This window comes from Pan paniscus, chromosome 3 (genome assembly GCF_029289425.2).
Source record: "Pan paniscus chromosome 3, NHGRI_mPanPan1-v2.0_pri, whole genome shotgun sequence".
Classification (NCBI taxonomy): domain Eukaryota; kingdom Metazoa; phylum Chordata; class Mammalia; order Primates; family Hominidae; genus Pan; species Pan paniscus.
In genome coordinates, this window is record NC_073252.2 from 85,896,980 (window position 1) to 85,923,363 (window position 26,384).

The following is a 26,384-nucleotide window of genomic DNA, read 5'->3' on the forward strand; positions in this document are numbered from 1 at the left end:
AAACCAAATCCAGCAGCACATTAAAAAACTTATCCAACACAATCAAGTCAGCTGCATCCCTAGGATACAAATCTGGTTCAACATATGCAAATCAATAAATGTAATCCATCACATAAACAGAAGCAAAGACAAAAACCACATGATTTTCTCAATAGATGCAGAAAAGGCCTTTGATAAAATTCAACATCTCTTCAGGTTAAAAACTTTCAATAAACTAGGTATTGATGGAACATATCTCAAAATAATAAGAACTATCTATGACAAACCCACAGCCAATATCATATTTAATTGGCAAAAGCTGGAAGCATTCCCTTTGAAAACTGGTACAAGAAACAGATGCCTTCTCTCACCACTCCTATTCAACATAGTATTGGAAGTTCTGGCCAGGGCAATCAGGCAAGATAAATAAAGAGTATTCAAATAGGAAGAGAGGAAGTGAAATTGTCTCTGTTTGCAGATGACATGATCCTATATTTAGAAAACCCCACCATCTGAGCCCAAAAACTCCTTAAGCTGATAAGCAACTTCAGCAAAGTCTCAGGATACAAAATCAATGTGCAAAAATCAAAAGCATTCCTCACACCAACAATAAACAAGCAGAGAGCCAAATCATGAACAAACTCCTATTCACAATCACTACCAAGAAAATAAAATACCTAAAAATACAGCTAAGATGGGATGCGAAGGACCTCTTCAAGGAGAAACATGAACCACTGCTCAATATAATAAGAGTGAACACAAACAAATGGAAAAACATTCCATCCTCATGGATAGGAAGAATGAATATTGTGAAAATGACCATGCTGCCCAAAGTAATTTATAGATTTGATGCTATTCCCATCAAACTACCATTGACATTCTTCACAGAATTAGAAAAGAACTACTTTAAATTTCATTTGGAATCAAAGAAGGTCATGTATAGCCAAGACAATCCTAACCAAAAAGAACAAAGCTGGAGGCATCATGCTACCTGACTTCAAACTATACTACAATAATGCAGTAACCAAAACAGTGTGGTACTGGCACCAAAACAGACAAAGACCAATAGAATGCAGCAGAGACCTCAGAAATAATACCACACATCTACAACCATCTGATCTTCAACAAACCTGACAAAAACAAGCAACAGGGAAAAGATCTCCTATTCAATAAATGATGCTGGGAAAACTGGCTAGCCATATGCAGAAAACTGAAACTGGACCCCTTCCTTACACCTTATACAAAAATTAACTCAAGATGGATTAAAGATGCTCTCAAGTCACTCCAGCACAGCGTTGGTGCTGCCTGGGTATCAGAAAGCAAGCCCACGTTGCTCTCCAGTACGTGTAAGCCTTTTCTTTTCAAGATGCCTGAGGAAGTGCACCATGGAGAGGAGGAGGTGGAGACTTTTGCCTTTCAGGCAGAAATTGCCCAACTCATATCCCTCATCATCAATACCTTCTATTCCAACAAGGAGATTTTCCTTCAGGAGTTGATCTCTAATGCTTCTGATGCCTTTGACAAGATTCGCTATGAGAGCCTGACAGACCCTTTGAAGTTGGACAGTGGTAATGAGCTGAAAATTGACATCATCCCCAACCCTCAGGAACGTACCCTGGCTTTGGTAGACACAGGCATTGGCATGACCAAAGCTGATCTCATAAATAATTTGAGAATCATTGCCAAGTCTGGTACTAAAGCATGCATGGAGGCTCTTCAGGCTGGTGCAGACATCTCCATGATTGGGCAGTTTGGTGTTGGCTTTTTTCTGCCTACCTGGTGGCAGAGAAAGTGGTTGTGATCACAAAGCACAACGATGATGAACAGTATGCTTGGGAGTCTTCTGCTGGAGGTTCCTTCACTGTGCATGGTGACCATGGTGAGCCCATTGGCAGGGGTACCAAAGTGATCCTCCATCTTAAAGAAGATCAGACAGAGTACTTAGAAGAGAGGCAGGTCAAAGAAGTAGTGAAGAAGCATTCTCAGTTCATAGGCTATCCCATCACCCTTTATTTGGAGAAGAAACAAGAGAAGGAAATTAGTGACGATGAGGCAGAGGAAGAGAAAGGTGAGAAAGAAGAGGAAGATAAAGATGATGAAGAAAAGCCCAAGATCGAAGATGTGGGTTCAGATGAGGAGGATGACAGCAGTAAGGATAAGAAGAAGAAAACTAAGAAGATCAAAGAGAAATACATTGACTAGGAAGAACTAAACAAGACCAAGCCTATTTGGACCAGAAACCATGATGACATCACCCAAGAGGAGTATGGAGAATTCTATAAGAGCCTCACCAGTGACTGGGAAGACCACTTGGCACTCAAGCACTTTTCTGTAGAAGGTCAGTTGGAATTCAGGGCATTGCTATTCAGTCCTCGTCGGGCTCCCTTTGACCTTTTTGAGAACAAGAAGGAAAAGAACAACATCAAACTGTATGTCTGCCGTGTGTTCATCATGGACAGCTTTGATGAGTTGACACCAGAGTATCTCAATTTTATCCATGGTGTGGTTGACTGAGGATCTGCCCCTGAACATCTCCCGAGAAATGCTCCAGCAGAGAAAATCTTGAAAGTCATTCGCAAAAACATTGTTAAGAAGTGCCTTGAGCTCTTCTCTGAGCTGGCAGAAGATAAGGAGATTATAAGAAATTCTATGAGGCATTTTCTAAAAATCTCAAGCTTGGAATCCACAAAGACTCCACTAACCGCCGCCGCCTGTCTGAGCTGCTGCGCTATCACACCTCCCAGTCTGGAGATGAGAGGACATCTCTGTCAGAGTATGTTTCTCACATGAAGGAGACACAGAAGTCCACCTATTACATCACTGGTGAGAGCAAAGAGCAGGTGGCCAACTCTGCTTTTGTGGAGCGAGTGCGGAAACGGGGCTTCGAGGTAGTATATATGACTGAGCCCATTGACGGGTACTGTGTGCAGCAGCTCAAGGAGTTTGATGGGAAAAGCCTGGTCTCAGTTACCAAGGAGGGTCTGGAGCTGCCTGAGGATGAGGAGGAGAAGAAGAAGATGGAAGAAAGCAAGGCAAAGTTTGAGAACCTCTGCAAGCTCATGAAAGAAATCTTAGATAAGAAGGTTGAGAAGGTGACAATCTCCAGTAGACTTGTGTCTTCACCCTGCTGCATTGTGACCAGCACCTACGGCTGGACAGCCAATATGGAGTGGATCATGAAAGCCCAGGCACTTTGGGACAACTCCACCATGGGCTATATGATGGCCAAAAAGCACCTGGAGATCAACCCCGACCACCCCATCGTGGAGACGCTGCGGCAGAAGCCTGAGGCCGACAAGAATGATAAGGCAGTTAAGGACCTGGTGGTGCTGCTGTTTGAAACCGCCCTGCTATCTTTGGGCTTTTCCCTTGAGGATCCCCAGACACACTCCAACCACATCTACCACATGATCAAGCTAGGTCTAGGTATTGATGAAGATGAAGTGGCAGCAGAGGAACCCAATGATGCAGTTCCTGATGAGATCCCCCCTCTTGAGGGTGATGAGGATGCGTCTCGCATGGAAGAAGTCGAATAGGTTAGGAGTTCATAGTTGGAAAACTTGTGCCCTTGTATAGTGTCCCCATGGCTCCCACTGCAGCCTCGAGTGCCCCTGTCCCACCTGGCTGCTGGTGTCTAGTGTTTTTTTCCCTCTCCTGTCCTTGTGTTGAAGGCAGGAAACCAAGGGTGTCAAGCCCCATTCCCTCTCTACTCTTGACAGCAGGATTGGATGTTGTGTATTGTGGTTTATTTTATTTTCTTCATTTTGTTCTGAAATTAAAGAATGCAAAATAAAGAATATGCCGTTTTTATACAAAAAAAAAAAGATGGATTAAAGACTTAAATGTAAAACCCAAAACCATAAAAACCCTAGAAGAAAACCTAGGCAATACCATTCAGGACATAGGCATGGGCAAGGACTTCATGTCTAAAACTCCAAAGCAATGGCAACAAAAGCCAAAATTGACAAATGTATCTAATTAAACTGAAGAGCTTCTGCACAGCAAAAGAAACTATCATCAGAGTAAACAGGCAACCTACAGAATGGGAGAAAATTTTTGCAATCTACCCATCCGACAAAGGTCTAATATCCAAAATTTACAAGAAACTTAAACAAATTTACAAGAAAAAGCAAACAACTGCATCAAAAAGTGGCCAAAGGATATGAATAGACACTTCTCAAAAGAAGACACTTACATGGCCAACAAGCATATGAAAAAAAGCTCAACATCACTGATCATTAGAGAAATGCAGATCAAAACCGCAATGAGATACCATCTCATGCCAGTCAGAATGGCAATTATTAAAAAGTCTAGAAACAATAGATGCTGGCGAGGCTGTGGAGAAATAGGAACGCTTTTACACTGTTGGTGGGAATGTAAATTAGTTCAACCATTGTGGAAGACAGTATGAGATTCCTCAAGTATCTAGAACCAGAAATACCATTTGACCCAGCAATCCCATCACTGGGTATATACCCAAAGGAATATAAATCATTCTACTATTAAGACACTTGCACACATGTTTATTGCAGTGCTATTTACAATAGCAAAAACATGGAACCAACCAAAATGCCCATCAATAATAGACTGGATAAAGAAAATGTTGTACATATACACCATGGAATACTATGCAGCCATAAAAAGGAATGAGATCATGCCCTTTGCAGGGACATGGACAAAGCTGGAAGCCATCATCCTCAGCAAATTAACACAGGAACAGAAAACCAAACACCACACATTCTCACTCATAAGTGGGAGTTGAACAATGAGAACACATGGACACAGGGAGGGGAACAACACATACCAGGGCCTGTGGGGGCTGGGGGGCAAGGGGAGGGAACTTAGATGATGGATGGGTCAATAGGTGCAGCAAACCATCATGGCACATGTATACCTATGTAACAAACCTGCACATTCTGCACATGTATCCTAGAACTTAAAGTAAAATAAAAAAATAATAATAAATATATAAATAAAAATAAATATTAATGTTATTCCATAGTATTGTTATCTCCAAAAGGCTTCGATTTTGTGAAGGGATTTTTTAAAGTAGAACTATTCATAATTTCATATACAGCAAGTCAATATATATCCACCGCATTGCCATATTCCCAATACTCACCAAGATAAATGCAAACCTCAAAGTTTACCATTTACTCATTATCATATTAGACATTCAGATGGTAATCCAAGTAGCAGTTTACTCAGATTAAACACACTAAGCAAGTCAAGATAAGAATATCAAGATTAAATTATTATTTAGAATTATTTTTAAAGGGCTTATTTTTTCCTTTTAAACCATTCTAAAATTAACACATTTTCACTTTCCCCCAGCATCCAGACAATTCTCAGGCTATTAAGTTCTTTTTTCCTGAAGTATTTTTCTGTCCTGAGCTCAATCCTATGCCCTATTCTTAAGTCTGTAATGGTTTCCAGTCACCTATTAAACTACTTAGAAAATCTTTCATCTGACATTCAAAGTCAACCATGATCTTATTCAAAATGAATTTTTCTGCCTTAATCGCTCTCCCTGATATGTGTTCTACCCTATACCAACTATTCTCCAAAACCACTCATTGGCTGTCTTTACTCGTAGGATTCTCTGTCTGGCTTACACCAGCTTGTTTAGAAAAGCATGTACTCATTTCAGAACCGTAAATTTCCATATACATAATTCTGTGAGAAAATCAGCTTGCTTTCCAGTTACACATTCATAAGCATTCATATGGTCTAATTACTACAAACCCTTTGTATGCTCTGCATATAAATCACCAATTAGCTTCCAGTTTAAAAAAATTAGTCCCTTGTGATTTTATGTGAAAATGGGTGACTCACAGCGACCTGCCTGATTTTCATTCATAAGAAACAGTGGCATTGGTGTAGGAGAATGAAAACAGGGAAGGTATGTTGAAATTCTGAGAGGAAGAGGGCCACCCTCCGCTGTGTGAGGCAACTTACACTTCACACCCAGGGGAAGTTGACTCATTTCCTCCCCTCTCCTCAATTACCTCTGAAGCCTTCTCCTCTTTCTTCACCTCTTGCTGAAGCCGCCACTCTTGCCACTGATTCAGTGAATCACAGAGAGGTCACCCAACCAACCAGGAAAAAAATCTGGGTTAGAGTAGGAGATGAAGAAATATGTTCTCTTTTCTCAATTAGAGAAAAATAAAAGGAAATTCTCCAGTGGGAAGTTTCTACAATTATTAATAGAATTGATGGAACTATAAAGTAATTTTAAAAAAAATCTTCTTATTCAGGTATATGTACATGATGCACTGCATGGTGTACAAATCATAATATGCAACTCACTGAATTTTTACATATCTACGTAGGTATACATGTATCTATGTATGTGTGTTGTGTGTATGAAAACCATGTAATCCCACCACCATCAAAAGATAAAACACATCCAACATCCAGAACACTCATGTTCCTTCCCAGTCAATATGCACCATCTGTCCTCACAGAGGTAATTGTTCTGCCTTCTCCAGCCATACATTTGTTTCCCTTGAAACAAATCTTGTTTCTTGACCTTCTCGTCATTGGACTGTAGCACCTACTTTTTTTGTGTCTGGCTTCTTTCCCTCAGTCTTATATTTGTGGAACTCATTCCTATTGTTGTATATAGCAGCAGTTTGTTCTTTTTTATCACTATATAATTTTTCTATTCTCTGGATTTTATGAAAAAAGCTGCTATTATGAATGAGATGCCATAAACATTCTTGCATGTCTTTTGGTGGATTTACAAAAACTGTGCAATAACCTTTTACCTAATCTTTCTACTTCTGCTTCTCTGCTTCCACCTGGCTTTCACACCTACATCCCAGGAATCTCCCTCAGTCGGCTGGAACCCCGGTCCTGCACAGAGCTCAACGGGTCCCTCACTGTCAGTGGAGCGCATTATGACTCCAAACGAGACTTTCAAGACCCTACATGACTTGGCCACATCCCACCTCTCCAGGCTTATTTCTTGTCTAATTTCAACATTTATCACCCTCCATAGTCTCCAGTCAAAATACATAGCTCACAATTCTCCACACATGCCCCAAATGTTTGTTTGTGAACATACCAATCCCTCCCTACCCAGAAAGTATTTTCCCACCAATTATAAATATGTGAATTTCAAAAAAAGTGTTTACCTCAGATAATTTTAAAGACATGTTCCTGACATGACTTTAAGGAAAGGTTATTAAAAAAAACATAAATGACTTAAATGGAATTTTCCACTCAATTTGGAAGAAACTAGCACCATATACCTAGGACAATTTTGCTCATAGGTTAAGCTTAGGGGCTTTGAGGAATGCTGGCTCTCCTACTTCCTAGCTGTGTGACTTTGGTTAGAATATTTCACTTTTTTTAGCCTTAGTTTTCTCATCTGAAAAACTGAAGCAGAAACCTCCCTCACAAGATAGTTACAAAGAAGAGATAAAATATTGCATACAAACTACTTAAAACAGTGACATGCACAAAATAAACATACAATAAATAGTATGTATCATTATTAACAAAGAAGTGATACATCTTAGAGGCTAAGACTAAAAACTTGGGGACCAGATATCCTGGATTCAAATCCCAGTTCCTAGCTTACTAGCTTCCACTTACTAGCTGGATGACTTGGGTACATTGCTAACCAATCTGTGCCACAGTTTCCTCACCTATAAATGGTGGCTAAAATAGTACCTTCTTCAGAGAGAGTCACAAGGAATAAAAGAATTAACCTATACAAAGCACTGGATCTGACAAAGTGAGGGAAACATAATTCTCAGCTACTTATAGCACTGCTATTATTACATATCAACAACTACTATTACCAGTATGTTTAAGAGAATACTATCATTCTTGTAGATTTGAAGTTTTGATAGACAAAGAAAAGACTCAAGGTTATTAACCTAGAGATCTTTCGTTGATACATTATTCCAAATAAGAGAGAAAACTCTATAAAGGCAGAATGGTGGACCCAGAGGTACTATTACTGTGGTATGATCAGTAACACATGACAACAGTGTCACAGACTCACACGACAGAGCTACCAACATCCAAGATGAATTCATATTGTGAAACAGGCATCTTTGAGCATCCTTGTTTTTCTCTGACTAGAAGGGTTCTCCACTGGGCAATGGACAGAAGGCAGCACTTAGTAATTCACACTGACACCATCTGTGCGTCCTAAGACCCCTTATCAACTTCATCTTTAGGACCTGATCACCTAAGGAAAGCAGGGCTCCCTAACACTAGCTTCTAAGCTGTACCAGGGTAATCCATACTTTCCAAAGACAAGTAACAAGTTATAAAAAGAATAAGAGAGTAAGGCTGGAGTTCAGTGTCTATGGTTAATAAAATGATTCCTTATTTTATTATTTTATTTCTATTTCACAGATAAATAAACTGAAGCAAGATAAAGTTAAGTAAGTTGCCTATGGCCAAATAACTCAGAAGAAGCAAAAGACAGGCTATAAATACACAAACTTGAATCCATAGCCTAAGCAATTCCCACACAAAGAGCAAACCTTTTCCTTTTTTTGGTTGGTGGGGATTTCTTACTAGTAACTTCCAACAGATAAAACCCAGTGGAAAAATAAGTTCAGATAAAGAAATTCCTCATATCATTTTAGAGTCCAGTAAAACTAAAAGGTGGGCCAGGTACAATGGCTCGTGCCTGCAATCCCAGCACTTTGGGAGGCCGAAGCAGGTGGATTGCTTGAGCCCAGGAGTTTCAGACCAGCCTGGGCAACATGACGAAACCCTGTCTCTACAAAAAATACAAAAATTAGCCAAATGTGGTGGCATGTGCCTGTATTCCCAGCTACTTGGGAGGCTGAAGTGAGAGGATTGCTTGAGCCCACGAGATTGTGGCTGCAGTGAGCTGAGGTCACGTCACTGCACTCCTGCCTGGGCAACAGAGTGAAACCCTGTCTCAAAACCAAAAATATAAATAAATAAATAAATAAATAAATAAATAAATAAAGGGGGTCAGCTACCTCAGGAGCTATCCTTTCTGTGGACCTCTCTGAGGTACATTTTGTTGACCAATAAGAAATGGAGAGTGAGGGGTCGGGTGTGGTGGCTCATGCCTGTAATCCCAGCATTTTGGGAGGCTGAGGCGGGTAGACCACGAGGTCAGGAGATCGAGACCATCCTGGCTTACACGGTGAAACCCCGTCTCTACTAAAAATACAAAAAATTAGCCTGGCGTGGTGGCGGGTCCCTGTGGTCCCAGCTACTCAGGAGGCTGAGGCAGGAGAATGGCATGAAGCCAGGAGGCAGAGCTTGCTGTGAGCCCAGATAGAGCCACTGCACTCCAGCCTGGGCAACAGAGCGAGACTCCGTCTCAAAAAAAAAAGAAAAAAAAAAAGAAATGGAGAGTGACGAGGAGGGTACAGGAGCAACTTTTGCCCTGATTTCCATGGAGCCTTAATTTTCTGACAAGAAGAAACAGAATGGACATGTTTAAGCGTAGAGGCTTTGGGGATCACTGAAGTCTGTAGGTAATTTGCAGGTAGTTTTATGATTCTGCTGTCACAAATGTGTCTGTAGAATGCTTCGAGGTTCCATCACTCCCCTCCGTTCCCCTACTTTACCCAATTTTTTACTTCTCCTGAATCATTTTCATTAACATATTCAAAAATTCTGAGTTGAGTTGCTGAAGAGAAAATGTTTGAAACATCTCATTTTGCAGAAAGACAACACTTGTATTTTACTTTAGGGTTGGACGCTTTCTCAATAAGCCCTGCTAAGACTTACAAATGTTAAAATAAAACTTCCATTTTAAACTTCTAAGGCACAATATTTATTCATAACCTCAATCACCACTTGAAGCATTAATCCATTTAATGGATACCATGTTAAAAATTAGAAAGAGCTCACGATTGTCTCATTGGAAACACTAATACTGACAGAAAAGTGGAAAGACAACTAAACAGAAAAACCACGAACTACTTCCAAAGTGGTATTGTGTTCAAGAAAAGTGGAGAGAGCGTTTTGTGTAGTGGTGAGTGAAGCCAGTTAAGGGCAAGCTTATTTCAATCAGTCACTTGTCGGTGGAGATGGCCTCATTACCATCTCTCCTTTGGTAGGAAGTGCTTCATGGAGGGAAGTAGGGTTTAGGGAAGGAAAGGAGGAGATAGAAGAATCTATTCAAGGGATAGAAGTGTTACCTAGAAATAAAGCTTCAAAAAATAGGGGACAAGTATTATTTTGTAGAAAGGGAGCTCTAAGATTGCTTCAGAAGACAAATAAGTTGGACCCACTTTAGTGAGCACATCACCTCTCTATGGGATCTCATTCCTCCTGTGTTCATGGGTCTTAGTTCAGGGCATTAGCCCTTTTAAGATATGAGCATTTTCTCAGTCAGTTAATTCACTTTCATTGTCCATTGTTCCATAATTCATTCCTGAATTATGAGACTACTCTGTGTTTAATATCAAAGGCGACTATTTCAGGGTATATTAAAATCTCTGCCCAGGATTATCATTTTCTGTATACATGTAGTCAACACCTGCTGTATTATTTTCTATTATTAAATTCAGTTTTCTGCACTGAATCACTCTCTCCACAACAATTTCAAGTTCACTGAAGCCAAAGAACAACAATTGTGCTTCTTTGTTTAATCTCCATAGAACCTGCTCTATGCACATAACACACAATACATCTTGGTAGAATAGATTTACTTCCTTCAATGTTTATTTCCTCTGATGGAAACCGTAATGTTTTCCATTCCAATTTATAAATGTTGCTGTGTTTCATATTTCAAGTGATTGCTCTGAAGAACAGACTAAACCAAAATGCATGAATTTAACAAGAGAGGGAGTTCAGGACATAAAAATAAAACCATCCTTCTTGCTTTTAGTTCACATATCAAATCTTGTGATTGTGTAATTAGGGCATATGTAGTATGGAAAATACCACAGGTTCCTTTTGCAAAGATACTTTTTCCCACTGAGGAAAGAAGATATGTAGAATAATTCCAAAACAGAGAAATTGAAATCTACTAGAATTGGGTATTCATTATTGCAAAATGTTCACTATCTCTTCAGAATGTTCTGCTGTATAGAGATTACCAGAAAGTATAGACTCTGAGCTATAAATATCCTCAAAAAACCATGGAGCATCTGCTTTTAATTTGTGCCTGGGTGGCTTATACATCAGACAGGAAAACATGCCTGGTTTTAGGAGGTTTGAACAGATGCCATGGAGTAAGTGCCCATTTCCCAGAGTTTGTTGTCATTTTGGTTAGTGAACTCCACCTACCAAAACAAAAATGATCCCTGTGTCTCAGAGGCTCCCCTTTAAAGAAATAGAAAGAAGAGCAACGCTTTCTCCCAGCTCTTCCATGCAGATATGTTTAAGCCAACGATTCATAAAACACTTTCAACACTTTGTTTGTGCATACTATACAGTCTTAATTTTGGTGTTAATTAAACCTTATTTTTGTTGTCTCCTTGCCCTGTATTGATGACTGTTGCATTCTAGATCTTTGTCTGTTTTGTGTTTAACTTCACACAATACCCATTAAGCTGATAAATATTCCATTCGATCATTTTTATGAGTAAATGTAATGTCTTAACAGCTTGAGGTTTAGTTGAATCTTAAATCTGGGCAGCAGTTATCACTGTGTAAGAAAAATTGGGTCAAATTAGAAATTTGCAGAGCTTCTCCTGGTCTTTTCACCTTCCAATTCTGCCTGATGTACTATGTCTTCCCACATTTACACTTTGTGCATGCAGTGTCAAGAGACCAGGTTCTTGAACCAAGGGATTCTCTGTTTTCCTCATGAGGAAAATGAACTTCACAAAATGAGCTTGCTGAAAGTCCCAAATCTCATGAAGTAAAATCTTTCATGATTGATTCTCTGCAGGTATCAAATTTGTTTTCTTGTTGAAAAGCAGGTTAACCAATAATTAGGTGCAACAATTTCTCAACATGGAGCTTATGTGGAAGAAATCTTTCTAAAAAATAACTGTGGTTTATGTTTCCTGTCTGAGGTATGACTTATATTAACTCCACAAAATATTTAGCTTTTCCTAGCTCAGATCTTGAATAGCTCTCCCAAGATTTTGACCCTTATCAACTCCTTATTACCAAAGAACATTCTTTTATCTTGGGCTCTGGGATGGTATTTTATTTGTTGATTAACTATAGTTGGCTAGTATTGACTGAAGACTCATTATATAATGTGTTGAGTAGGTTTAAATGGGCAGAGAATACAAAAGGTGCACAATAATCCCACTCCTCAGAAATCGCTATCATATGGTTGATTACCAAGACAAAACTGACACCCACGGCACAACTCTAGGATGAGCAGAATTGATGAAAAAATCGAAATCTTCCATAGGAGTTCAGAGAACCTATTAATGTGAACTGGAGCAGTCAACATGAGTCTTGGGAGAGTTTAGACTTGATCTGGACCTTAAAGTATGGAGAGATTTGAGTGGGTAAAAGGCAGTCAAAAGATATTTGCTTCAGATGTGAAAGTAAAGACCAAAAAATGAGATGTTGTTTCTGAGAAACAGTGAGAGACAGGGCTGAAGAGATGAGAGCTTGCTTTTTCAGGTTCCTGAGAACTGTCCATATGAAAGCTCTTTTGTTGCCTATTTTAGCCTTTTGACTCTTGCTGAAGGACCCCCAAATTTTTTCACTAGGGCACGAAACTAGGACCCTTAATAGCCTGCATGAAAAAGTAAAGTCTAGAGAATTTAAGTTCCCTAGTTACTAAAGAAAATAATATATTTTGGAAATGTGTTAGTGCCTTGGCTCCTTATCTAATCTTTCAGGTATACAGTTTTTTTGTTGTTGTCGTTTTTTGTTGTTGTTTGTTTTTGTTTTTGTTTTTGTTTGTTTGTTTTTTTGAGGCAGAGTCTTGCTCTGTCGCCCCCTCAGGCTGGAGTGCACTGGTGCGATCTCAGCTCACTGCAACCTCTGCTTCCTGGGTTCAAGCGATTCTACTGCCTCAGCCTCCTGAGTAGCTGGGACTAGAGGCGTGTGCCACCACACTCGGCTAATTTTTGTACTTTTAGTAGGGACAGGGTTTTGCCATGTTGGCCAGGCTGGTCTCCAACTCGGGGCCTCAAGTGATCCACCTGCCTCGGCCTCCCACGGTGCTGGGATTACAGGCATGAACCACCACGCCTGGCCTCAGGTATACTACATATTTAAAAAAACAAAGCTCCATCTGCATCATTAGTGATGACTATCAACCTCTATTTCAGATATGAAGAACAATAGCACAGATGTAGGAGATATGGCTATAAAGGCACAGAAGTGATTCTTCTCTGAAATACAGCAAAATGTCTACCTTTCAATGGTGTTGACACCTTCAAAGTAGAATCCTTGAAAGTCTATGTGATTATTCCAATGATGCATCCATTCTTCAAGTCAGTTTCAGGATCCTTTTTAAAAAACTGCTCTGGGAAACCACAGCAGAGCTCTTAGAGTATCTTCCCTAGAGGCAAATCTTCCATCCTCGCCTCCTGATCTCTGCATCGACACCTGCCTGCCTTGCATGCAGACTCTCCCCAGCCTAAATTGAGGCATCTTCCTTTATTGTGTCCCTGCCTCTCCTCTGCCCTTGTCTTATCTTTCGCTTTTGTCCCTACCCCTGCAATCAGACAATGCAAGACAAGGCAGAGGACATGTGGCTTGAATCTGAGGAGACAAACTAAATTATGAGGCAAGAAGTCGACAATGCAGTGAAATAGAGAGAGGTCAGAGATGCAGGAGAATTAAAAGGATATCATATAAACAACAATCACAGCCAAAAATACTGTGAGGATGGGGTAGCTAGGACATTGTAGGAAATAGAAAGAACATATCGAGTCACAATGGGAGCTCAGCACAGACACTAGAATTTGTAAGCTAAAATTACAAACTAAACACAATAACAATTATTGGTATGTCCATTGACTTCCAGTTTATCAGGCCAATTTCTATTCACTTTCCCTAAAGTCAGCTTATCTCTGCAAAACTCTTTTCTAATCTTTTGGGATGCAGAATTGGAGAACAAACAGAATACTGCAGAATCCAAGAGGCAAGAGGAATGGAAGGGCCTAGCAGGAGAGGGGGAATTGCAGTTGGCAAATGAGAATCTATAATTCGTGTCAAAGAGTATAAGGTGTGAAAGAACAGGGATCCCAGAAATATTCCAGAAGGGCCATAAGTATTCACTTTAATGCATTGCAAATTATACAATGAACATATTGATTAACTTTTCAAATATGTTCGGTTAAGAACTGTGCTCCTTGGACAGAACACCAAACTGAGACTGGACTACACACGACAGCTTCAGTGAGGTTACATGATCAGATGCAACTGCTACATTGCTCTAGGCCTGTAGGCTATGAGGTACTCACATACGCTTTCCCACAGGACAGGAATGCAAGTGGTGCTGTTGCTGGCCAGGCATGGAAAGGAGCACTCAGTCCATTTTCCAGTCTACGAGAGCAGACTGCTGACCGCCAGTGCGCAAAACAATCAATCCCCCAGATGCCTTGAGCATTTTGAAGTCTATGGAAATCCCAGGGCAACCCTAGAGCTAGAGACTACAGTATCAATGGCATGAGGCATGTTTTCTCTTGTGAGCTCACCTCAACCTCAAAGGAAGAAACACGCACACACATATGCCTGCTTTTCTAAGACTCTCATTATGTTTATCCCAAACCACCTCTTCTGTTCACAGGAAAAGAAGGGAATTTATTTGTTGTATGTTGCAGGCCTGGAGATGAAGAGCACCCTTAGACTTTCACTAGAGCACGTTTTTCTCACTTTGTTCCTGAGTTTCACATCATCTGTCATGAACAAGAGTTATAACCATATAGCAATAAGATTTTATCTTACTAATACATCATGATATAGAAGTGCAAGTAAATGTTTTATTTCCAGAGGATAACCATGGGCGATTTTACCTTTAATCTCAATATGTTGACCCTGCCTAACTGTTTCTGAAACAACTTTTGGAAGTAACATTCAGAGCTATTACATGAGCATACCAGAAAGTGTCATTTTATAGTGACACCTCATTCGTTATATTTGGTTACAGTGACTTTTAGCCTTTTTTTTTTTTTTTTTCCCCGAGACAGAATCTCATGCTGTTGCCCAGACTGGAGTGCAATGATGCCATCTCAGCTAACTGCAACCTCTGCCTCCCGGGTTCAAGCGATTCTCATGCCTCAGCCTCCCAAGTAGCTGAGATTGCAAGCATGCACCACCATGCTCAGCTAATTTTTGTATTTTTAGTAGAGACAGGGTTTCACCATGTTGGCCAGGCTGGCCTCGAACTCCTGGCCTCAAGTGATCCTCTGGCCTTGGCCTCCCAAAGTGCTGGAATTACAGGCATAAGCCACCACGCCTGGCATTTTAGCCATTTTTAATATCAAATTAAATATTTAATTTAAATATTATGAGTATAAAAACTTGCCATCAAAGAGGATATTCAAAGAATGAGAAAAGCTTTGACTGCAATTGAAAAGGGAAGTTTCAGCCATGTTTTAAACACTATTAACCTAATTTAAATGAATGCATAGTCTTCCCTGAAGACTGATTCAAATGGGAAAGTCATCATTTTAAAGGTCTACATTTTGGCTCATTGCAGGCTTGACATCCTGGACTCAGGTGATTCTCCAGCCTCAGTCTCCCAAGTAGCTGGTACTACAGGTGCATGCCACCATAGCAGCTAATTCTTGTATTTTTTGTAGAGACAGAGTTTGCCATGTTTCCCAGACTGGTCTTGAACTCCTGGGCTCAAGTGAGCTGCCTGCCTCATTCTTCCAAAGTGCCGGGAAGGACCAGCCACTGTGCCTGGTCCTTTTGCAAAATGCTGATGCTGGCTTTATTTTTTTAATGCTGAGAAGAAACAATCTCCTGAATGAGTTTTATACAGAAACACAAGCAATATAGCACTTTGCAATCAGACAGAATTTTTTATTCCCAGATGTTCATAACATTTAAAGATGGTTATCAAGTAATCAATGCAAAATGTTTGTTGAGAAGTTTTTATTCCAAAGAATAAAACTGTGCTTAAGAGCTTTACTCAGTGTCAAAGCACCTTTATTCAGGGTGGCAGAATGCAAACAGGTAACCTGATTCTCAGATTGAAATATATCCCTGTGCCCTTTTCCTTTAATATGACAAAGTGCCTATAGACCCATAGGGATTTGTTTACAATTATTTTTTCTCACAATTATTTATCTATAACATCTCCCTTGTGGGGACATTTACAAGATAGTTGGCCGAGAGAGAATAGAGATTGAAATATAATGCTCAAAAAATAAAATAGAAAATGTAATATTATAAATAACTAATATTCTAATGGAACAATCATATCATAGGCTCTTAATCCCATTCTGAGAAAATAAAAATATCTTTACTTCAGAAAAAATAAAAACAAATTTTTAAATATGGCACAATATTATTTTTGAAAAGAATTAGATTGAAATACTGCCATATATTGTGATGGAAAAATGTGAAGATTTTAAATGAAGAATAAAACCAAATTTGATTCTTCTCTTCTGCTCTCTCCCATCCTCTTTGCCTCTGTTCCTTCCTCTCACAACCACTGATGCCTGGGACACCCACTGGCACAGGGATACAGCCAGGAACAAGTCGCACATGGTCCTTAACATCTTGACATCTTCAAAATTGCAGGAAAGACATATTAGATAACTAGCTGCAAATGTGAGGTGTATAGTGAAATGGAAATATAGTACTTCTTACACAAATGACCATAAGCAATCTTAGTTTAAGTGATTATTAAGATTGTCAGTCTCTGCACCTTACATAAAAAATAAAATCCCATCTCTATTCTGTGATGGCATCTCATGGCTGCCAGTCATATCTAGAAAATTTCCCCCAGGTATGAATAGAGCAATGATAGGCTCTACTGGCATGATTGCCAGTTCTGTTTAGCAAAAATTTTCACTATTTTTCAATGTTTATTTGTTTAACAGCCAAAATGATTCTTTTCCTGTCCTAAACAGAAATATTTAAACTTTGCTAACTTTCTTTGAATTTGGAACTGTTAACATATGCTTTTATTCTAAGATATTTCAAGTCAAAAAAAAAAAAGTGGTAGGATGAGGCGCTGGTATACAGTCTATGATCCCCCATATGAGTGTGCTAGAGCTATCACCAAAAGTGCCACAAATTGGATAACGACTAAATAACAGAAATATCTGTCTCTCAATTCTGGAGGCTAGAAGTCCAAACTCAAGAGTCGGCGGGGTCATACTCCCTCAGAAACCTGCAGAGGAAGCATCTTCCCCTGGCTTTTCCTAGACTCCAGTGGTTCTCTGGCAATGTTTGGTGCCCCTTGGCTTAGAGGTGCATCATTCCCATCCTCCAAGTTCACAGATCATCTTCCCTCTGTGCATCAGGCTCTGTGTCCAAATTTCTCCTTTTTACAAAGACTAGTTGTATTAGATTAGGGCTATTCTTAGTGACCTCGTTTTACATTGTTTACCTCTGGGTAAAGACTCTATTTCCATGCCAGGTGCGGTGGCTCATGCATGTAATCCCAGCACTTTGGGATGCGGAGGCGGGCGGATCACCTGAGGTCGGGAGTTTGAGACCAGCCTGACCATCATGGAGAAACCCCGTCTCTACTAAAAATATAAAATTAGCCAGGCGTGGTGGGTATACCTGTAATCCCAGCTACTTGGGAGACTGAGGCAGTAGAATCGCTCGGACCCTGGAGGTGGAGGTTGCAGTGAGCCGAAATCGTGCCATTGCACTCCAGCCTGGGCAAGAAGAGCAAAACTCCGTCTCAAAACAAAAAACAAACAAGACCCTATTTCCAAATAAGGGCACATTCTGCAATACTTCAACCAACAATTCTACCTCTAACAGCCCCAAGCAAAAAGGCACATTCTTTATTGACACTTGTACGAAATAACTACTTACCGAACCACTCCACCCTGTACTTATAAATCATCTTTAAGGAAAGCTATGCATTATCTTATCTACTGCTATAGTTTTTCTCTGTGGTTCATGGGAAGAGTGCTAAAGAGATGAAAGAAAAATTCTTGGTCAAATTTTTCTTTAATGTGTGGAAATTTTTATCACTTTGAAAACAACCTGACAACAGTGGAAAATTCATAAAGGAGCCTTGGTATGTCACCAAACTGGATTTTTATTCTCATCATGACCAAAGGTGTGCCTTATGCCTTTATATCCAAGTGACTTCAGCAACTAGATGTGATGAGAAAGACATGATAAGGCATTGGGAAATGTAAAGTCAGCTCTACTATGAGGAAGAACAATAGTAAATAGTTGAATTCAACAAATATTGATTAAGCACAACTATGTGCAGATCCTGTACTAGGTTGTGAGGACACAAAGTTGAATGTAACATGGTCCTGGTTTTCAGAAGCTTATCTCCCTAAATGAAGAAATAAGATAAATATAAAAATATCTACAATACAGGATATTTTTATTCCAGTGGAGGAAAAGGGAAAAGTAGAACCTTGAAATAGAAGTGTGTTTCCAAAAGTCAAAAATGAAATAATGGTGACTAGAATACCTGTTTTTAGTATTCTATGGTATTTTTAAGTACAGAAATTGTGGTATTTTTGTGATGTAATACCATAACTTAGATGGGGTCTTGCTCACACTCCCTAGCCTCAAGCAAGCCTCCCACCTCAGCTTTCCAAAGTGCTGGGATTACAGGTGTGAGCCATCACGTTTGGCCTGTAACTTAGGCTTTTAAAATGTAATTTTAATCTTTCACATCTTGAGAGGTGCCGGATGATTATCAGTGGCATTCAATTTTTGAATGGAACAAAGATGCACTTATTTGAAAGCATTTCATTCCTCTGTAATCCTGAAAGCTAACCCATCGTTCCCACCCACAGCCTGTATACACACTGCTCCTCCTGTATTCCCATCTCTGCATTGACAGCCCCATCCTCCAAAGCACCCAAATGAAAATTTCAACCTTTTCTTTGCCTCACTTGGTGGACACCAAGTCCTGTATAATCCACCTCCTAAGAATCTCTAGAAACTGCCCCGTTCTTCGTCCCCTTTGGCCATCAGGAGTCCTATCTTTTCTTGCCTGGACAATGTAATCATTCCAATCAATCAAATCTAAGTGGATTTCTCTGCTTCTTTGAATCTACTTCCTCCTCACAATTATCTACTTTCCCATCCTGTTACCAAAAAGACTTTTCCAAAATGAAATATAATCACATTATGGCCCTGCTTTAAAGCATTGAGTATGTCTTCATTGTCTTCAATATGGAGGAAAAACTTTCACAGCCCAGCCTCTGCCTTTCTCCAGAGCTTCCTCTCCTACTGTGTTTCCATGCATGCGTCACTGCAGACACCCTGACTGCCTGTGGTATCCTGAACATCCCTTGCCCTCTTACAGGTTTTGTCATGCTAGCCTCCTGCCTAGATTGCCCTTCCCCGCATTCCCTCCTGTATTCATCTCCTGCTGCTGCTGACACAAATCACTGCAAGCTTAGTGGCTTAAAACAGCACTTACGGCCAGGCGCTGTGGCTCACGCCTGTAATCCTAGCACTTTGGGAGGCTGAGGCGGGTGGATCATGAGGTCAGGAGATCAAGACCATCCTGGCTAACAAGGTGAAACCCCGTCTCTACTAAAAGTACAAGAAATCAGCAGGGCGTGGTGGTGGGCACCTGTAGTCCCAGCTACTCAGGAGGCTGAGGCAGGAGAATGGAGATCACACCACTGCACTCCAGCCTGGGCGACAGAGCGAGACTCCATCTCAAAAAAACAAAACAAAACAAAACAAAACAAAAACCCAGCAACTCACTTATTTTCTTACCATCTACAGGCCGGAAACCAGAAATCAGTTTCACTCAGCTAAAGTCAAGGTGTTGCAAGGCCAGCTCCTTCTGGCTGCTCTGGGGGAGAATCTATTTCCTTGCCTTTCCTACCTTCTGGAGACCACAGGCATTCCAGGGCTGGTGACCCCATTCCAGGGCTGGTGACCCCTTCCTCTGACCTCCTGCTTCCATTGTCACCTCTTCCACTGTCAGCTTCTCTGTTAGCAGGATTATCTCCTTTTTATAAGAACATTTATGTTTACAGAGAAGCCCACCCAGATAATCCAGAACACTCTGTCTCAAGATCTTAATTTAATCACATTGGCAAAATCCCTTTTGCGATATAAGATAACATTCACAGGCTCTAAGGATTAGTCCCTGCTTATTTTCGGGAGCCATTATTCTGCCTAGCACACATATCTTTTTCTACCTCAGCCTTTCAGATGCAGCTTAAACATTTCTTCTTTTCTGGGAAATTTTCTAACATCCTATTCCCTCCCCAGTCCCATTACACCCTCCAGCAATTCCCACTGAGTACGTCACTAATACGACTGTCTGGGTTTGCTTGGGACTAAGGGGGTTCCCAGAACACAAGACTTTCAGTGTTAAAACCAGAAAACTGCCAGACAAACCAGGATGAGTTAGTTACCCTAAGTCCTCACCTTTCTTTCCACATCACCCTCTTTGTAGCACTCAGCACGTGGGATTGTAAGTTAGAATTCTCAGTTCTCTTGCCTTTCTCCTCTACAAGGCTATGGGTGGGAATGTTTCTTTTGTGTTTCTGATGCTCATGCCTTCGTTTCTGGCATGTGGCAGATGCTCCATAAAGTGAATGGAGTTTGCGGAGCAGCCCTGCAACAGCAGACAATCTAGGCAAAGTGGAAATTTTCCGCCCTGTGACTAGAACAAAAAACCAAAATGAAACAGAACATTAAACACCGGTATGATGTGCTGTGTTCTCTTGGGCACTTTTTTCTTTGATTTTCTCATCTATACTTGCAAATTTGAGTAAAATTAGACACAGTTCTTTGCAAGAACCCAAATATTCGCAGTCCTTGACAGAACACACTGTCTTCAAACAAACAGAGGCTCTGCTATTTATAGCTGATTGCTTCACCGCTTGTCTTGCCTGTTTTTTAGAATGCCCTTTGCCACGAACAAAGCAGATTGAAAATAGATGTGGGGCCAGGCTCTGGGAGTCTTCTAACATTTCTTTATTCTTTTAAACACTGATAAAATTGACCCATTCTTGGAATTTGCCTCCTGAATGCTGCAGCAGCTGGAGCACCAGACATGTGACTCTCTTTGATATCACTTCTGTCTGTGTAACCTCCAGCCAACTTTGTTTACCTCTACAAAAGTGCCCTTGAACAAAGGTGCCCTGCAACTTAGAGTTAATGGAAAAGCAACTGAGGTAAACATTAAAAAGTGAGACTCAGACAAAGACATCATTTAACCAGAGCCATCGATTCCACAGTCCCAGTTCAGAGAAAAATCATTTCTATTGTTGAGTAGGGAATAAATTTATGCCCAAAAGCCAAGTGTGCCTATAATGCTTATGAACAACCACATGAATGGAAACCCTGGACAGAATGAGGGACCAGAAGGAATTAAATTCACATCTTCTGTCGCCCACATTTAAAAAGAGAGAAACTAGGAAATTGAAACCTATTTATGTTATGCATCTGCAAAAACAGAAGCTGTATAAGAAGTTACTCCTAATGAATGAGAAAATAAAACGTGAAACTTTAAAATGAGAATCAATTATATCAGTATATTTCCAGATCTTTAATAATGAGCTATGCCTTCCATACAGAATTGAATCACATCAATCAAAGTGAAGAACTCAGCACAAAAGCAATTAGAGGGAAATATTTGGAAGACTACAAAAACATAGTGTTGTAGATAAAAGTAAATATATTATTTTGGTTTGGAAAAATATTTCAAACTCTACTTAAGGTTTATAAATCCTTTCTGTAATTCATGATAAAGGGGGAAGCTCTTGATTATTATCCTCAAGACATACACATATCATGTCTACGTGAATGAATCTGAAAGCTGTCTGAATGAGGATAACTCCAGAGGTCACGACAGATGAATGACTCATCTACCCAAATGCAGCCACCAGAGCCCTGATTTGAACCCTGGGCATACAGCTTTTTAAACACACCCCAGCATTTGCCTGCAAATGTGTCCTCACAGCTATAATTTCACTTCCAAACTCACTAAAGAGTCATCTATCAATGCACTACTGACTGGTTTTTATACATAGTGAGTTGCAAAGCAGTATTTTAAAAGCAGCTATGTAAGAAAACCCATATTTCCCTAGCTTTATGTGCTCTAGAGATATAAGGACATAAAGCTAATGGAAATGAGAAGGAAAAGCAAACGTGCCCTTCCTCCTTCCATCGGATCTGGCTTTCTGGTCACCCTGTTTTATCAGATTAAAATGTAAAATGAGACTAGTGAAGCTGATTTAAATAATCTCTCTCTATCTAACCATGAGAAAAATTGGAAGGCCCAACTAAGGTCGTGTTAAATGTTAACCTCTGCCAGGAATTGAGGCTGAAGTTTCACCAGCAGAACAGGAAGTTGCATTCTATAACTGCAGTCAACTTGCCTCTATTGTCTTTACAGAGCACCAGATAACATTAAAAATTCAAAATTGCTAAAACACCACAAATAACTTCTTTCTCTGTCTTCATGACATATTTTATGTTTTCTTTTTATTTTTTGTCTTTCTGACCCTCTAACTAAGTTGATATTTTACTTCTCGAGTCCCTAAGACCTTACTTTATAGCTTCAGAATTTTAGAGTCAGAAGGGGTCATCATCTAAGGTTCCTGAGAAGGCTATAACCTTAGGGGGTGAAAAAGAGAGAAAAATATATTTAAATAAGTTTTGTTATCTGATAAACTTACTGACTTGTTTTCCCTTTTATCACATACTGGATAGAACTTTGTCTAAAATGAACACTGATCCACAGACTATAGCTTGGGAACCCCTGATCTAATTTCATCCCCTAACTGTCAGCTAAAGAAATTAAAACTCAGGGTCACTAGGCCAAGATCACAGAGTTCATTGCTTTTGAAGGGAGCCAGGCTTTAGACACTCAAGTCTCTTGACTGTGTAGTGTGTTTTCTATCATACGGGCACCACCCCCCGCCAACTCCCTACCCACAAATAAAGCTAATGCTACCATTTTTATATACCACTCATGGTAATCTGCAAAATTAAGTGAAATTATAATGTATTTTAAGCCAAACATATAATTTGATTATAAAAATTAAGACTTTATTCTAGACCTATAATGATTATAAAATTAAAATTATAATTCCATAATTTTATAAATTCTCATGTTCACAAACAATGTAACAATGTCATGCAATGGAATAATTTCATCCAAATTGCACATGATGCCAAATTAATGCTTTACAACTATTTTATTATGAAGTTAATTAAAAAGCATTACATAAAACTATGTGGACATAATTATCTCAAAAATGAAAAGGAATATTAAAATATATGTCTAGTTAAAAGATTTAAAGATAATATTCCAAAATAACAATGGTTATGTCTGATAGTAATATTCTGGATACTTTTTTCCTTTTGAATGTTTCTATAATTTCACTCTTTTTAAAAATATTCATCTTTTCTTTTGTAATGATAAGAATCGACTACATTTTTAAGTCCAAAGAATAAAAATAAATCCAATATCGTGTTTGTGTATGTTATGCCAACATGCTTTTTTTTTTTTTAAGTAACATAGATGTGTTCATTCAAATAAGTTGACATTTTCATCTTGGTTAGCTGGTTTGATGAAAGTCCAAATCACATGCCAATGAGTAAACTCACTAGCCCATATGACCCAGCTCTGAAAAAGAAAGGCATATAATTTTGTTTCACAAACATTGAGAAGCAACAACTTTTGGGGTGGGAGGGGTGCTAGAAACATCCTTTGACCAACATTTATGTGAAATGCATGTGCCAGAAATTATAATGACAGAAAAAGGAATTTGATGTCAAACATTTTAGTAAATTACAATATGTACTCTAGAAACACTTCCACTAGAAGGAAAACATCCATTTGACTGAATGTGTAATTTCTATTTTTATAATACAATGTAGGCAGATTATTACAAAAAGTGTATGCAACCATGTGAAGTTTAAAGCTTAAATATAAATAATTAGTATCTAGCTTGTTTATGGGTTAATAAAACTTTAGAAATCAATTAGAGAAATCATACATTTAATTTCACTTTCCACAATTAAATATGTTAAATTTTTAAAAAACTAAAACAATAAAAAATTTGCAAGGATAAAAATGAAATTAATACTGTCAAATTCTTTTCTGGCTTCATCTGATATTAAACATTAAACAGATGCCTGGCCTGTTTAAAAAAAAAAAAAATCTTGGATCACAGAAATAAATAGCCTCTGAGAGAATTAAATGGGTTTTTAAAAATGTATTATTCATTTTAACTTTTATGTCAAAATCATTAAAAAACATATACAGGACATAATAATAGATAAGGGTGACAACAATTGAGATTATAGATGGTCTCCAATTTATGAAGGTTCAACTTAGATTTTTCTACTTTACAATGGTGCCAAAACCATATGCCTTCAGTACACTCCTCAACTTATGATGTGGTTACCTCTGGATAAACCCATTGTAAGTGGAAAATACCATAAGTTGAACTTTACTTACAATATTTCCCACTTACAAGGGGGTTATCGAGCTATAACCCCCTTGTAAGTGGAGGAGTATCTGTATTTGAAGGCAAGCTTCAAAAATCCAACTCAAATTGGCTTGAAGAAAATGAGAATTCATCTCTTCATATAAATGAAGAAGCAAGGGGTTCTGGCTTCAGGTGTGGCTGGATCTGAGAACCCATAAGAGATCTCTAGGACCTGGTCTCTTTCCATCTCCCGAATCTGCTCTTCTCTGCTTTAATTCTGTTACTTATTCTTCCTAAATGCAAACAACAGAAACCAACTATGGATAGTTTAAGCAGAAAACTAAATTTACTGAAATATTTTAGCTAGCTCACACTACCTTTGGAAAGATTTGAGAATGAAATTCGGGAACTTGTATCCAGTAACTCAACTGCAAATCAGGTTAAAAACCAACTCACTGGAGATACCATTGCCAGTATAACTGGTCCCAACAGTTCTAGTTTCAGGCACTGGATGCTCCTGCTAGAATCATTGCTATTTGTGCTTCTAGAAATGGGATAAAGCTGCTACTGCCTCCCGAGAATAAAGTCCTTATTTACCTCATTGGCTTCTGATTAAAAGTCTGACAAGAGTGGGTCTCATAGCAAATCCTAGAACACACATATACTGGAGTAAGAAAGACTCAAAGGTAAGAATCTAGCTTTTACAGACAAAGATGTTCTCATCAGTTGGGGAATTCATCAACATAGGAAAGTTGTTCGAAGGTGCTCAGTGGCCAAAAAGAATAACAAATATATGCCAGGGATTTTTCCTTAGGCATTATATGCTGCCAAATGGCTACCAGCAGCTCCAAAATCCCCCCAGGTCCAACTCGTACAATGAACGCATGTGTGCTTCTTCCTGCTGACCTGGCAAAACACTCGTTCCCCACTGGCTCTGACAATGTTTCATGCCCAAGTCTGAACAAATCACATGGTCAGGGGAATGTATGCCTTTGATTGGCCAGCACTGAATCACATGCCCACTCCTGGAGATGGAGACAGTGTTATCCCTACTTGAAGCATTTGAAGTACTTATTCTGAGAGCAGAGAATACAGCCCTCCAGAGAGAAACTGCTAGATAGTTTCCAAAAGAATGAATGGAAGAAAGAATAGGAGATGAGGAGGTGGGTAAAGGCAACAAATGTTTTTTACAAATATTTTGATATCCAACTTAACTTCTCAGTTCAACCAAGAAACGGAATGAAGTTTCTGGTCAGACCATGTGTTCTGATTTGGATGATCTTTGATTTGGTCATTCTAATAAAAATAATTGCAATAATAGTACTAAGAATGACACTTGCATGGTGCTAGGTTTCTCTAAGTTACATACATATAAGTTATATATATAGATAAAGTTATATATATAACTTAATTATGTTCTAACTAAATATATGTGTGTGTGTATATATATGTGTGTATATATATGTATGTATACATATATATATAAAATCTTCACAACCTTATGCTATATATTATTACCATCATTTTATAGATGAAAGGACTGAGACCCAGGATGTTAAATAATTTGATCAAGATCAGATCATTGGTTGAGTAGAGTAACTGGTATTTGAACCCAGGCAGTCTGACTTGAATCCATTCTCTTAACTATATAGTATAAATTCCAAAGAGAGTACATTACCTGTCACTGATGATCTTTAAGAAGAATCTAGGTAATCGCTAAAGGGAGTTGTGAAAGATATTTTTCTATTTAAATCAAGATTGATGATATTTCTCTCCTCTCAGTTGGCTGAATGCAGAGAAGTGCCTAATGGAGAGCCTACAATTACTCCCTGTGGCCCAGCAGTGTTGGTTCTGCTATCCGGGGGCAGGTCAGGCTGGGGGGACTGTATGACTCATGTTTCCCAGGCTGGCCCATGTGCTAATATGCTCTAGCTTCCTTCAAGGAAA

The 26,384-nt window shown here is 39.2% G+C and overlaps 1 pseudogene; it reads left to right on the forward strand.

The window, feature by feature from the left end:
• The first annotated feature begins 1,286 nt into the window (after positions 1-1,286).
• Positions 1,287-3,803, forward strand: LOC100992830 (heat shock protein HSP 90-beta-like; annotated as a pseudogene).
• The last annotated feature ends 22,581 nt before the right edge of the window (positions 3,804-26,384 follow it).